We start from the raw sequence: 13,556 nt of genomic DNA, 5'->3' as shown, positions 1-13,556 counted from the left end.
GATGGCACCTAGTAGCCATTTTCCTTCTAATCTTAACAGTTATTCTCTTGATATTGTAATTAGTTGCATCTCAGCCCTTAAAGAAGATTAATCCAAAATGGACTATACTTGGCAAGTCAGAACAGCTACATTGAGGTGATAAAAATGAGCAAGCATCTGATGCAGTCAATTTATTTAAAAAATAACAGAAGACTAGACATTCATTATTGCATCTGGCTAGAAATAAAAGCAGTAAAGAGAAGCTAGAATATCTGAAATTCTCTGAATTAATAAACTTGGATTTTAACAGGGAAAAATCAAGTGCTCCAAATAGGGCAGAACTGTTGAGAAATTTTGAGAAGATCGTTCAACAAAAAGCAATATCCTAGACCTCAAGAGACCTTCATGTTTCCCAGCAACTCCACAAAACCAGAGGTTTAAGCACTAATCTATTAGCTCACTAGCACTAGGCTGCCTTCAGCTCTCATATGCTAAGACAAAGCCTGAGTGGTGGGTTGTTTTTTTTTTTTTTAAGGGAGCAGACTATCAGCTAAGTATACAAGACTAAATGGATGGCAGGAAGTCTGCATGAATATTTATGACTGTCTGGTGCAGAACAAGCAGGAAGGGAAATAACAGAGCAGAGTGAAATGGCATGAAATAATGAGGGATGACATCTACCTAGCAGATGAACGCACCAAAAAAAAAAAATAAATAAATAAAGGCTATTTACTTTATGTCAATGGTTGATATGATCAACTGCAGCTTATCCCGAAGTGCTACGCTAACAGGGACAGTACAGAAAGGAAGACCAAGAATGTAAGTTATGGCGATGTGACAAAGTGTGGTTTCCCCCTTGTTATGTTGCACATGAACCTTACTGTCCTGTATTAATACTGTGCGTACTGCAGTTTCCCTGCGTACAGCACCAATGCGGTGGTGGGAATTGGGCTGAGACTTTGAGGCCCTCGAGGCAGGTGAGGTTGCCCAGGTGCCTGCACATAAGCTATGGCCTTCATAACCTGAGAACCAAGAGGGGATGTGACCAGGTGACATTTTGCCCAGGAAGCATGACAAAGACCAGGAGAAGGAGCAACAGCAGACTGAGCTGGACCAGACTGCCTGGCCTCCAACACACATTGCTCGGAAGGCCTGGCTACACCAGAGTCCTGACTGGCTTCATTCGGAGCAGTTCCAGAGCACTGGCCCGGTGACTCCGTGACAGGTCCCATTTTGAGTGTGAAGATGTAAACTGTATAAACTAGAGAAATTAAGGTCCTGTGTTTAACATTTACATTCCTGATAAGTTTAGTGTTTCTTTCTCCAGGTGATACAGATGCACATGAGAATCACAATCTCCCCAAAGGACCTTAATCAGTACACAATTGGTACTCTGGAAAAATGTATGACATTCATTTCTATTGCTGCCTCAACAAGTTAGTGAAACTTAGGACTACTCAAATACATTGCATGCAGGTAAACTGCGTTGTTTAAAAAAAAAAAAGTGGGCACCATTTCAAAGCCATTTGTCAATCGCCACATTGAGATTACCAGAGTTTTCCTCCCAAACTGAAAAAGTATCTAACTGCTCACACAAAGGCTGATTTTTAATCATTGGTATTGTAAATTGATATGGATGCTCTGTGTTTATCAACATATGCAAGAAACAACATGCATTTTAGAGCTAGCTACCAAGAATGCTATAGCCACAGATAAACCAGCAGGAAATAAACACTTTGTTCTCCTATCACAATCTGGCTGTCACCTGTGCAGACTGAAGGATTCAGTTCCAGTCAATCTGGCAATAACCAGTGTAAACAAGCATTTTCATGCCTACTTGTTGGCTGACTGCTTTCCCCTGTTAAGCATGTCCATAATTTACAGAAAGAGACCAGTTACTCCCCTATCTCCATTAATGGGTAATCAAGTGATTAACATTCCAGTAGCTCCTTTAGGAAACAGACAACTAAGGGGGAGGGGGGGGGAAATTAGCTCATTTGAGGAGCCTAGTGTATTCGGATGCATTGGTGTTTAGTACTTGTTTCCAAGTGGGTGCCTGCACTAGCAGAGCCAGACCACAGAAAATGAACATTGCAGTTTTCTGGCTGGGAAGGATCAGATCCTGGATGGGCCAAGAATTATGAGTCAAGACAAGTAAGAATGAGGGTTTAAGATGATTTGCTGACTAAGGAAGCGTAAGTCTCCAGGGTCTGGCTGAAGGCCACATCTGATTCGTCTGAGTCAAGTCAAGTGGTGTTTTGTGAAAGAGTGAACATGCAGTGAGCTCCCAGTTCTGCTACATATGCTTCTTGCCTGTCAGTCTAAGGGCTTGGCTACACTTACTGTTTGCAGCGCTGGTAGTTTGCAGCGCTGGTCATCCAGCTGTGTAGGAGCAGCGCTGGTGTGTGGCCACACTCACAGCTACCAGCGCTGCTGGTGTGTGTGCATTTGCATTTTTTCCAGCCCTGTTGGGAGGATGCATTATAGGCAGGCATCCATCCCAGCATTCAAAACAACCTTTCAAAAGAGGGGGTGGGGGGTGGAGTGTGGTGACAGGGCGGGGGGAGAGAGAGGAGATTTTTGGAGCCAACTGTGTGTGTTTTAGCTTCCTGACTTGAAAAATCAGAACATTTTTCTGACCTTAGTCTTAACTCTTAATTGCAAACAGCCTGCACGACTCCGCTGTTTCCCTGCCTGCCTCTCATTTGATTGTTTACAGCCAGGTACAGATGATCAGGTTTTTGTTTTTTTTTTTTTTAGAGGAGCAGCAAGCAGAGAGGGAAGAGAGCCACAGAGGAGAGGAGAGGAGGAGGAGGAGATCATCATTGATTGACAGGAGCAACACAGCACAGAAAGAGCTGATGAGTAAGCTAGAAGCGAGCTCCAAAGGAGCCCGGAAAAAACAAACAAAAACAAAGACACAAAACAAAACAAAACATTTTAGCATTTTAGTTTAAATCCTGGGATATCTCTCCTTATTCGAGGATAAAAAAAGCGTGTGTGTGTGTCACAGCGCTTGATGAGCAGATCCAGAGCCATGCGCTCGCCCCACCCCACTGCCAGCCACAGCCACAGCAGCGCAGCAGCCAGCAGCGCTGGTTGTTGCCCTGCTGGTGTGTGGTGTGGGGGTACAATTGCGCTGGGAAAGCCTCTACCAGCGCTGCAACTTGCAAGTGTAGCCAAGCCCTAAGAGAATGCCATTGCCCCAGCTGAATTAAGCTTGAAGATACAGTCATGAATCTATGCGCAAGCCTACACTACAAAATTAAGTCAACCTCAGTTATGTCGGCAATGCGCATCCTCACCAGTTGCGCTTGCACCAATTGAACTGCCAGTGTGGGGCATTGTGAGACGGTTTCTGAAAGGCAGCAACAGTTGATGCAAGCAGTGCAGTGTCTATGCTGACACTGCGTCGACCTAACTACGTCGACTTGAGTGCTTCACCTCTCGCAGAGGTGGAGTTATTAAATCAGTATGTAGTAGGTGAGTTACATTGGTGGGAGCTACATTTTAGTGTAAATGCTTACAGAGTTAGATCGACATAAGCTGCCTTGCATCGACTAACTATAGTGTAGACCAGGCCTATGGCTGGATTTTCCACACCCTGAGTGACATACTTATATTGACCTAACCCCCAGTGTAGACAGTGCTATGTCGATGGGAGAGCTTTTCCTGTTGACATAGCTACCGCCTCTCCGGGAGGTGGAGTACCTAAGGTTGGGTCTACACTAGAGAGTTTGGTCAATGCAAGGCAGCTTATGTTGACCTAACTATGGAAGTGTCTACATCTTAAATTTAGCTCCCATGACATAACTACCCTGCTACGCCGACTTAATAACTTCACCTCCATGAGCAGCTTAGAGTCAAGGTTGATGTAGTTAGGTCGACACAGTGTCACTGTAGACACTGAGTTGCTTATGTCGACTGTTACTAGCTTTCAGGAGCCATCCCACAATGCCCCCACATTGCCAGTTCAATCGATACAATGCTACTGGTGAGGATACGTGCCGCCAACACAAGGAGCAAAATGTAGACACATACAAGCAATGTAATTACTGCGGGGGCTATATGCCAACATAAATTAGGTTGACTTAATTTTGTAGTATAAACATGGCCTAAGCCAATGGTAGCAGCTCTCCCACTGGACAGTGTCTTCACCAAGTACTACAATTACAATTAGTACAACAGCTGTGCTGCTGCAGCACAGTAAGCCTCGACAAGCCCTGTGTAGTTTACCCTGTGTAGTTTACCCTTTGACAAGGAGGAATAAGGGACTCCTATTTTCTGAGCATGGCCACCTGGAGAAAGTCCATGTCAAGTGTTCTGATCTACAGGGCTCTGAGTTGGGGAACTGGAGAGATGCGTGTGCGGCCGAGGGACATGCAGGGTGGGAAAGATGCCCTGGTTATTGAAGTATATGTTTATTTTGGAATAAATGTGGGAGATTTTGGAACAAGAGGGTAGGAGTGCAGGAGAAAAAAAAAGTGTCACCTATAGGAATAATTTTGCTTCAAGTTCAGTCTGCTTTGAGATGACCAAGAATATGCGGGGGTGATTTGTAAGCTTCTTCGTCCATGTTGGTAGAAGAGTTCATTCCTGAATCAGCGTTTTGCCTCTTGCATCCTTTCATTTATAAGCTCCAACACTGCTGTATTAGAAACATAGCAATTGTAATACTGATCAGACCCACATGGTCCATCTAGCTCAACATTGCATCTCCAATAGTGGCCATACAAGCTGATGCAGAGGAAGATGCAAGAAACCATGCAGCAGGCAGCAACAGGATAAGCTGCCCCAGGGGGAAAAAAGTTTCCTCTTAACACTCAATGTTCCGGGGGGGCTTATGTCCCAAAACGTGAGGGTTATATGCCTAGTTATTTTAATACAGGGTATTACCATAATAAATCTGGATATTCTGCATGTGCATTTAAACGTTTAATCCTATCTGAATCACATTAAGCTCTTGGCCTCAGACATGTTCCCCAGACTAATCATGCAATGTGTGACAAAAAAAAACACCCCAAAAAACCCAACCCTGTTTTGAATTTCCCACCTTGCAGTTTTTGTTGAATATCCCCATGTTCTTGGATTGTGAAATAAAGTGAACAGAAGTCCCCAAATCTACCTTCTCTACCTACTGTTTGGTATACTTTTATCATGCCAATTTAATTGTCCATCTCTGTATTTACAGATATTTGAAGCTGGTACTGACCCTCAGGACACTGTTCTCAATTCTAGAATGGTAATTTGAACCCAGGTTTCCCAAAAAGAAGCAATTCTGCATGCCCTGGGAAGATTTAGGCTGATCTACAACAGAAACATGGGAAGAACTCCCAGCTAGTCTGGGGTAGTGATTCAGAAAAAGGTTCCTTCAGCAAGGAGCCCTTGCCCTAGTCCGTCTAATGAACTGCCTTTGATAGCCGTTTATTTTGGTACATGCCAAGGAAAGGGAAGCCTCTCCACATGCTTTCCATACTATCCTGGGAAGGAAGGAGCAATGTATTTAATTTTCACAGCTTGCTTAGTGACCTGAACAAGCTTCTGCTGATCTTCAAAATATTCTATTGAAGAGACCACCTTAATGACAACAAAGCCTTTTGCCTGGATGGGTGTGGGGGGAAGAGGAGAGGTCTGTCGCTTCCCCTGCCTGGGAGGACCAGCACAGCAGAGACACCAGACTTTACACCAAACCATTTCTCCACAACACTACTGGAAGCTCCAGTTATCGATGTTAGAAGGCAAGACTTACATATTGTGCACCTAGTGGAAGGAACAAAGGCAGAAGCTGGTCTGTAAAGAGCTGCTTATGAACATGGCCACTCCATTTGAGACAGGAAATGCATTAGCAGAGACATCCCAGAAGACTGCTATAGATATGAAAATGCTGCTCTTTCATTGGCTGTGAGAAGAGGGATTCAGCTTCAGTCCACACTGGTGGCATTTGAATCCCAGAAATACTCATTCACAGGAACACACATCAGAAACTAACGGGAAGGGCCGACAAAACAATCTCAGAAAACCCAGGACACCAGAGACAGAACAGGCCTGATGTCATAGGAAAGTTCAGAACGTGATTTATTTAGAGCATGAAAATTAAACAACGTTTTCCCTAGAGCTCAAAGGAGAACCTGATCAGCTCTTCCAAACAGCAAGCGCCAGACTTACTGGCACCAGTGCACCTCTGCGCAACACCTGCTAGAGCATCCTCAACATGCACTTCACTAATAACTTCGAACAAGAGCACAATGAGGAGTTTCACAACAGCAAGACTCGGCTTTCAAAACACTGCAGCTGCAGGACCACTTCATAGTTGCTCGCTCACATGGCTCAGTGACCCGAAGCGTTAAACTCCAAACACAATCTTTTAAATGGCACCAAATAGACATGAAATTGCCTTACCAAGCACAGTAATTTAATTCCTCTCAAGGATCTCCCTTTATCTGATCAATCCACTAAGATTCAAATGCCACAATATAAAGAAAATTGATTTCTATAGCTGACAGATACATATTGAAGGATGACTGGATAAAGGTCTACTACGCCACAGATCTAAGAGCTCAGTGCCATTTAAGGACATTTTTAATATTGTTTCTAGGCATGTCAGGACTGGCAGGGAGATAGGGAAAAAATGGCGCTTGTACTTAAAGTTATCCATAGCCAAAAGATTGGAAAAGGTATTTTTCATTAGGATCTCTTCCAGACACAAGACCATTTAACTTGCGCCGCTTTTAAGACCTTGGCTTTGTTTTGTATTTGATTCAGTAAATTGCACATTTTATACAGAGATATTCAAAGCGAGTTTATTTTGCACATTGTATAATGCTTGAAGTCAGCACCAGCACTATCAGTTCATACTACATGTTTAATACAGAAGGCCACAGCTCTGATAATGCAAGCAGCCAAAAATCCAAGCTGGGGGCAGAGATTCACAATGAAAGCACATCCTTTCTGAAATGCTAAGCTACGGCACAGAAGTTATTCCATGATCACTAGGATGGTAGTTTCTCTGGAGACAATGCCAGTTCAATATTCTATGTCCACACTGGGAATAGATCTGTGCTAGCTATTGTGGTTGTACTGGAGAGCCCTCCTTGATCAGCTGCAATTTTTTTCTACTGCAGGATTTCAAGGAGTTCCCTAGCAGCAAAGACACTGAACTGGAGAGGTATGGAGCTCAATTTTGATGGATATCAACAGCTGAACATTTTAAAAGAGCAATAGTCCAGGGGTCGGCAACCTTTCAGAAGTGGTGTGCCAAGTCTTCATTTATTCACTCTAATTTAAGGTTTCGTGTGCCGGTAATAAATACATTTTAAAATTTTTTAGAAGGTCTCGCTCTACAAGTCTATATATTATATAACTAAACTACTGTTGTATGTAAAGTAAACAAGGTTTTCAAAATGTTTAAGAAGCTTCATTTAAAATTAAATTAAAATGCTGATCTTGCGCCGCCGGCCTGCTCAGCCTGCTGTCTGCCTGGGGTTCCGTTCACCTACGCCGGCAGCGGGCTGAGCGGGGCCGGGACCCCAGAACGGCAGCAGGCTGAGTGGCTCAGCCCACTGCTGGTCTGGGGTCCCGTCCACTGGCTCCTGCCAGCCGGGATCCCAGCTGCCGGCCCCACTCAGCCCGCTGACAGTCTGGGGTCCTGGCCTTGCCCACACAGAGTGGGTACCTACCTTCTCCCTGGTTCTAGCCCATTCTCTTCCTCTCTCTGCACTGAGCACAGGGCTGGGGGTGAAGGGTCTGGCCAGGAGCTAGAATGAGCGAGGGGGCTCAGGGTTGGGGCAGGTGGTTTGGGTGTGGGGCGCTTACCTGGGCAGCTCCCATTTGGTGCAAGGGGTGCAGGTAGGAATGTTGTGGGGGGAGATGCAGGCGCTCCCATTTGGTGCTGAGGGTGAACGGTGGGTATGTGTGTGGAGTGCAAGAGTCAGGGCAGGGTGTGTGAGAGGAGGGTGCAGGAGTCAGGGCAGAGGGCTGGGAGCGTGAGGTGGGTGCAGGAGAGAGGGTGTGGGGGTCTGGGTATGTGTGGGGGGTGCAGAGGACTGGGGTCATGGGGGGGTGCAGGGGTCAGGGCAGAAGACTGGGGGGGTGGGCTGGGATCAGGTGCTCCCAGCCCCCTACCCTGAGCAGCTAACGGCAGGGGGCTAGAGGGATACACCCTGATTCCACCCCCCCTTCCCCAAGGCCCCACTCCTGCCTCTTCTCTGCCTCCTTCCCGGTCTGAGCATCGAGGGCACTGGGGCTCCTCTTCTCCCCTCCCTCGCACGGCGGCAGGGAGGGAGAGGAGGTGGGGCACGACGCAGCACGCTGGGGGAAGATGCGGGGGAGGGGGAAGCTTGGGTGCTGGCAGAACCTGCCCTACAGCAACAGCCGGCAGGACCAAGCTTGCTCCTGCCCCTGCCAGAAAGCAGTAGGTGGGGGGGAGGGGGCGGGCACGGAGAAGACCAGGCTGGGCCAGGAAGGATTTTTAATGGCACACTGCTGCTGCCAGGGTCCCGGCCGCTGCTGGCCCCGCTCAGCCGGCTGCCGGGGTTCGGCAGTGGACTGAGCGGGGCCAGCGGCGGCCACAGAATGCCATTAAAAATCGGCTCATGTGCCGTCTTTGGGGATGGCAAACAGGAGGGACCAGAAATACTAACATAAAATCAGACTATTTTTCAGAAGTCTTCTGTTTTTCATCAGGTATGTAAGGGGGCTGAAATGCTGATCTCAAAGAAGTTAAAAGGGAAATGAATGGGAAGTTTAAATATTAGCATTTCTCAAGGCCTGGCACATCCTACTGTAAGTGCTACTACTGAAAATGAGACCACGCACGCAGAAGCTTGCTTGCACTCTAGGAACCAGCCTTGACAGCAATAGATTAACTCATCCGCCACAGGCAGACTAGACATTCTCTCCCTCCCCGCATGGCCCACTCAATCCAGTAACATTTGGTCTTGTCTGGGGACTCCCTAGGGTACTGGTGCTGAATCCAAAACAAAGCTTCAAGTACAGGAACTCCTCACTTAAAGTCGTCCTGGTTAACACTGTTTCAATGTTAAATTGTTGATCAATTAGGGAACATGCTCGTTTAAATTTGTGAAATGCTCCCTTCTAACAGCGTTTGGCAGTCGCCTGCTTTGTCCACTTCTTGCAGGAAGAGCAGCCCGTTGTAGCTGGCTGGTGGGTGGTTTGAACCAGAGTGGACCAGCAGCCCCCATATCAGCTCCCCCATCAGTACCCTGCTCCCCTAAATTCCCTGTGCAGCAGCTGTCCTTTCCCCCACTGCCATGTGCTGCTCCTGCCCTCTGCGTTGGAGCCGCTCCCAGAGACTCCTGCTTGCTGTATGGGAGGGGAGGGGAGCAAAGAAGGGGGCTAATGTCAGGGTGTCTCCCCCTCCCCCTGCACCCCGCTTACCCCATCTTCCACAGAGCAGGGGGAACACACTACAGAGGGAGGGAGCTTCCAGGCAGTAGCTGCCATCTCAGCAAGCTGATTTAATTAACAAGGCAGTGTACTTAAGCCTGGGGTCAGCTACTTAAAGGGGAAATGCACATTTTTTCTCCCATACACAGGGTGTGTGTCTCTCTCTCTGCCCTCCCTCCTTTCCTGATGCCTTGTAGAGTGTTGTGAGAGTTAACCCTTGAGGGCTCAGCCAATTGCTAGTTCATCATTTAGCAGTAAGGCATTTCCTGGGAAATATCCCACCCTCTGACTGCTCCACCTCAACCAAGCTTCACAATCACCATCACTGTGTACCAGTATTAAACTGTTTGTTTAAAACTGTGGGGGAGGGGGGGTGTCTTCTGTCTGGTGAAAACAAAATGTCCCTGGAACCTAACCCCCTCATTTACATTAATTACTTATGGGGAAACTGGATGCACTTAACATTGTTTCGCTTAAAGTCACATTTTTCAGGAACATAACTACAGCGTTAAGTGAGGAGTTCCTGTATTCAGAAGAACGCAATGGGCAGTGCCAGAGTGATCAGAACACCTCATGGGCAGCAGAACAGTCAAGTCAAGCACAAGAGAAGATCTACAAGAAGTCTATCCTTTTGGCTGCTGTATTTTGCCCTGGTTTCTGCCCACCTGCCTCAGAAGGAAATATTCCTGAACCTCAAAGGTTTTCACAACTGAACATTCAATTCTGTCCAACTCAGAGATTCTCACTGACTATTTAGTGATTGACAATGTTGGGAAGCGTGATTACAACAACACCGATCACTAGAAAAACAGAGGAAAAGACAGATGTTTAGAAGTTTTGTAACTATTACTCCTTTTTCAGCCTCAGTCTCTGGACTTCAGCCACAGTATCCTATCCTTTAGGTATTAGCAGAGCAATCACCAGCACCAGCTCTATTATTTCACTAAACACAAGATAGTTTCAAAAACTTGCAACTCATGTATAACGGGTGTAAAAAAAAAAACTAGTGTAAATAAAAGTTACCAATATCCACACTGAAAAATTCATGTGGGATATAAAAATCAAATACTACACACTGAGGCTGGATACTATTAGTGGCTTAGCACAGCCCAAGTGAGAAGCCACCGACAAGCCACACGTAAAGCTGGACATAAATTTTTTAATTTGTAATTTCAGCATCTAGGCACACACTTTCTGCCCAAATGCAAATGCTTTAGAGTCTACATGAATTAAGGTAGCCTGCTCAACATTCACCATTCTTCACCACGATTTAAATCACAACAAATGCTGATACAGTTAATGCAAACAAAACACTGAGGCTCTAATTATACTAATGCATGGCTAAGTCTCCCTTGTGATACAACACAGTCCTTGTGGCTCTCCATAAAAATATATTGTGATAAATAGAAAACAAGATTTGATTAAGCAATCAGTAACAAGCTGCAGTTTTATTCGAAATAAGGAACATCTGAAAGTGTTTAAGAGGTTAGTTAGTATTGTGCTAAGTAATCAGTTACACAAAAAATGGTAATTCAACTTCTTTTGGGGTTCTTTTAAACACACGGTTCAGAGTGGAATCTGAAAAAAAAACTCCTATCTTTAAGTATTTTGGATTTAATAAAAAAAAAAACCGCTACCAGATTGATTTAAGTAGTCATGTCTAGACAAGAAAAAGAACCTACATGGGCCAATGGCATTGTTCCATTATCCAGATTGTAGATTATACAGCCATTCATCACAGTCAGTCATGTTGAGAAGTGTAACCACAGAAATCAGCTGTGCATTTCCAAATCCCAACACAATGGAGTCACTTCTCCATTGTATTTTTTCAGTCCTGGAAAAGAGGAGCTTGAAAATCTGCCACATGTTGCTGGTTAAGAGGATCAGAGTCAAAGCACTGCAGTATGAAAATATGTAACGAAGTAACATCTTCTGGTGGTGTAATTTTATCTCGTTTCTTTCTCAGAATCTCCTTCATTTTACACGTTTCATGTCCTTTATAAACACATGGTTTTAGTCATCATGGGTTCCAAGCTGCAGGAAGAGCATTCTTTAATAAGGCAAGAAACATTATACTCATCGCTTCCTCATTACGTCAAGCCACTTCAAAAATCAGTAGCTGAGTAGTTAGGGCTTGGCTACTCTTGCAGGTGTGCAGCGCTGGGAGTTACAGCTGTCTTCGTACAGCTGTGTAGGGAAAGCGCTGGAGCGTGGCCACACTGACAGCTACCAGCGCTGCAGTGTGGCCACATTTGCAGCGGTATTGGGAGTGGTGCATTATGGGCAGCTATCCCAGCGTTCAAGTGGCTGCAACGTGCTTTTCAAAAGAGGGGGTGGGGTGCAGTGTGACAGGGAGCGTGGGGGAGAGAGAGAGTGGATTTTTGGAGCCGACACTGTCAGCTCCCTGCCTTGCAAATTCTGACCACTTCCCCGACCCCTCATTCACTCTTAAATGCAAATAGCCTGCAGACCAGATAAGCAGCTGCTCCGATGGACTCCCTCCCTCCCCCCGTGCTGTTTCTCTCCTCAAGCAAACACTAGGCTGTGGACATTCATCCCCCTGCCTGCCTGATTCACAGCAACCAGTAGCTGTGCTTGTTTTTTAGATAAGCAGCTCCGGGAGCCGCGAGTTCACAACAAAACAAAGAGAGTTCCTTAGTTAAAAGCATTATGGGAAAATTCCGGAGGTCAGTTACAGCGTAGTAAGATTAATCACCGTTTACACTGGCACCTCAGCGCTGCAGTCGTTATTCCCCAGGCAGACGTGGAGTACAGCCAGCGCTGTAGCCAGGGAGATACAGCACTGTATGTGCCTTGCAAGTGTGGACGGTGAGTGAGTTGCAGCGCTGAAAAGCCACCACCAGCGCTGCAACTCTCCAGTATAGCCAAGCCCTCTATCTCTGACAGAATCAGTGTGGAGAAAATATAAAGGCATTTTAAATGCAGAGTCTGTTGATAGTTCTAAATATTTGTAACGTACCTACCACAGTGGTATGCAAGCATGATCAAAACAAGAGAGAGCAAACCATGAAAGATTCACTATCCTACCCTTGTCTGAAATATTTCAAGAGATACGTGTTTTTTGTTGCGAAGGTGAAAGGATCTGTAGTCTAGTCATTCATAGAAGAGAGTTTCAAAGCTGTAGACCAAAGTACCTGAGAAGGGCAGTTGCCATAATAAGTCAAGGACATGGAAAGAGGATGTGTAAAATATTCAGGGCCCTGCTCACTAAGATCTTTAAGATCAACAGGATGTTAAAATGGATTCAGTATTCGATCAAGAGCTGGCATGGTGTGTTCAGCATTAGAAGATCAAGTTTCCCATTCTACGCAAGTAAGAAGATTGGCAGTTGCATGCTATACCACGTGGAGGTTCTTCATGGCGTTCAGTTAACCCCAGGTACAGCATATTGCAGTAGCTGAACCTGGAGACAGCAAACTGATTCTATGATCAGGGTCCACGTCAGACAGGAAAATCTAGATACCCATACCATGGTAATAGGGTATGGGAACCAGTTCGCACAAAGTCTTATTAACTTTGCTGACAGCCTTCACACTGCTTTTGAGAGGAAGCTTATTTATTTATTTAAACACTATGCATAGCAAAGTCTCATTTCCAGCTTGGTTTTTATAACTTAGAATATTAAATTCCTAATTTATATGGCAAATAGAATTCATACTAGACAACAAGCCACAGATTTTCTCCTAGGAAAGTTCAGTGACAAAGGATATGAAATCTTGCCTAGAAATATTCCTCTCTGCCTCAGTCAGGTGCTCTGAAAAAAGTGCTGATGAAGAAAATTTGCCCTTCCTGAACAGCAGCATATGTTGGTTTAAGTGACAACTTAAAATGCAAGTCTTCCCTTACTGAATAAATCCTGTATTTAATTCCATTACTACAGACACCTTGGCACTGACAGATGCAAGTGGAAGAAGCTTCTAAGCAATTCTGTTCGGGGAAGTTTAAAAGTGGATTTCACATTCCCAATGGAACTGTGAATGAGAGCTAATTCAAGTTCCATGTAGATATTGCATGTTTGGCCAAAGTTCCCAAGACTGGTGAAACTGCAAACCCATCACCTTTGGATTGTCATTCAAGTGTCCTACGATAGTGGTCCCCAACGCGGTGCCCCCAGGTGGGCGCCATGGCACCCACCGGGACATCTATGTGCA

At 45.5% G+C, this 13,556-nt stretch overlaps 1 protein-coding gene across 2 annotated transcripts in view; it reads right to left on the bottom strand.

Moving 5' to 3' along the window:
* The window catches only part of RAB6A (RAB6A, member RAS oncogene family), a 95,799-nt gene that overhangs the window by 51,929 nt on the left and 30,314 nt on the right, over positions 1-13,556 (bottom strand). The gene's annotated exons all lie outside the window — the stretch shown is intronic.

Source organism: Mauremys reevesii, linkage group 1, assembly GCF_016161935.1.
Source record: "Mauremys reevesii isolate NIE-2019 linkage group 1, ASM1616193v1, whole genome shotgun sequence".
Lineage (NCBI taxonomy): Eukaryota > Metazoa > Chordata > Testudines > Geoemydidae > Mauremys > Mauremys reevesii.
The sequence above is the reverse complement of the archived record's forward strand: the minus strand, read 5'-3'. Positions and strand labels throughout refer to the sequence as shown.